Genomic DNA, 2,271 nt, shown 5'->3' on the forward strand with positions numbered 1-2,271 from the left:
CCGGGATGCGCGACCCGTGCGACCGGGACGCGCATCCCGTGAGACCGGGACGCGTGTCCGGGCCGTTCCCGTTTGCAACGCTCCTCGGTACTTTGGAACGCTTGGGGTGGGCCTTGGGCGGATGCCCCGCCGGGGTGGTAGGGAGGGGGGGCTGCTGCTGCCGCGGCGGGACTTCCGCTCCACTCCGCACAAGTCCGTCGCCTCGCGGCGGGCGGGCCCGGCACCGTTCGTCCCCGAGGGAGCCGGCCCGCGCCCGCCGAGGCCCCGGCGCATGGGCGCCCCCGCCGGCCGTCCGCGCGGCGGCCGTGCGCCGGCTTCCTCCGTCGGCCCTCCCGGGATGCGCGACCCGTGCGACCGGGACGCGCATCCCGTGCGACCGGGACGCGTGTCCGGGCGGTTCCCGTTTGCAACGCTCCTCGGTACTTTGGAACGCTTGGGGTGGGCTTTGGGCGGATGCCCCGTCGGGGTGGTAGGGAGGGGGGGCTGGCGCCGCCGCGGCGGGCCTTCCGCCCCCCTCCGCACAAGTCCGTTGCCTCGCGGCGGTCGTGCCCGGCACCGTTCGTCCCCGACGGAGCCGTCGCGCGCCCGACGACTTTCCGGCGCACGGGCGCCGCCGCCGGCCGTCCGTGCGCGGCGGCCGTGCGCCACTTCGGCTTCGTCCGTCGGCCCTCTCGGGACGCGCGACCCGTGCGACCGGGACGCGCATCCCGTGCGACCGGGTCGCGTGTCCGGGCCGTTCCCGTTTGCAACGCTCCTCGGTACTTTGGAACGCTTGGGGTGGGCTTTGGGCGGATGCCCCGCCGGGGTGGTAGGGAGGGGGGGTCTGCTGCCGCCGCGGCGGGCCTTCCGCTCCACTCCGCACAGGACCGTTGCCTCGCGGCGGACTTGCCCGGCACATTTCGTCCCCGACGGAGCCGGCACGCGCCTGCCGACTTCCCGGCGCACGGGCGCTGCCTTCGGCCGTCCGCGCGGCGGCCGTGCGCCGGCTTCCTCCGTCGGCCCTCCCGGGATGCGCGACCCGTGCGACCGGGACGCGCATCCCGTGCGACCGGGACGCGCATCCCGTGAGACCGGGACGCGTGTCCGGGCCGTTCCCGTTTGCAACGCTCCTCGGTACTTTGGAACGCTTTGGGTGGGCCTTGGGCGGATGCCCCGCCGGGGTGGTAGGGAGGGGGGGCTGCTGCTGCCGCGGCGAGACTTCCGCTCCACTCCGCACAAGTCCGTCGCCTCGCGGCGGGCGGGCCCGGCACCGTTCGTCCCCGAGGGAGCCGGCCCGCGCCCGTCGAGGCCCCGGCGCATGGGCGCCCCCGCCGGCCGTCCGCGCGGCGGCCGTGCGCCGGCTTCCTCCGTCGGCCCTCCCGGGACGCGCGACCCGTGCGACCGGGACGCGCATCCCGTGCGACCGGGACGCGTGTCCGGGCGGTTCCCGTTTGCAACGCTCCTCGGTACTTTGGAACGCTTGGGGTGGGCTTTGGGCGGATGCCCCGTCGGGGTGGTAGGGAGGGGGGGCTGGCGCCGCCGCGGCGGGCCTTCCGCCCCCCTCCGCACAAGTCCGTTGCCTTGCGGCGGTCGTGCCCGGCACCGTTCGTTCCCGACGGAGCCGTCGCGCGCCCGACGACTTTCCGGCGCACGGGCGCCGCCGCCGGCCGTCCGTGCGCGGCGGCCGTGCGCCACTTCGGCTTCGTCCGTCGGCCCTCCCGGGACGCGCGACCCGTGCGACCGGGACGCGCATCCCGTGCGACCGGGTCGCGTGTCCGGGCCGTTCCCGTTTGCAACGCTCCTCGGTACTTTGGAACGCTTGGGGTGGGCTTTGGGCGGATGCCCCGCCGGGGTGGTAGGGAGGGGGGGTCTGCTGCCGCCGCGGCGGGCCTTCCGCTCCACTCCGCACAGGATCGTTGCCTCGCGGCGGACTTGCCCGGCACATTTCGTCCCCGACGGAGCCGGCACGCGCCTGCCGACTTCCCGGCGCACGGGCGCTGCCTTCGGCCGTCCGTGCCCGGCGGCCGTGCGCCACTTCGGCTCCCTCCATCGGCCCTCCCGGGAAGCGCGTCCCGGACGTTCGGGATGCGCACCCCGTGCGACCGGGACTCGCGTCCGGGCCGTTTCCGTGTGCAATGCTCCTCGATTCGCTGGAGCCCTTGGGGTGGGCCTTCGGAGGATGCCCCGCTGGGGAGGTAAGGGGGTGTGTCCTGCCTGGGCGGGCCTTCCGCCCGAGCCCGTCGCCCAGCGCGGATGGTCGCGCCGCGCGGGCGGGCGCGCCGCGCGTGCGCG

This window comes from Phoenix dactylifera, chromosome 10 (genome assembly GCF_051530095.1).
Source record: "Phoenix dactylifera cultivar Ajwa chromosome 10, Ajwa_hap1_PhDact_Kaust_v1.1, whole genome shotgun sequence".
Lineage (NCBI taxonomy): Eukaryota > Viridiplantae > Streptophyta > Magnoliopsida > Arecales > Arecaceae > Phoenix > Phoenix dactylifera.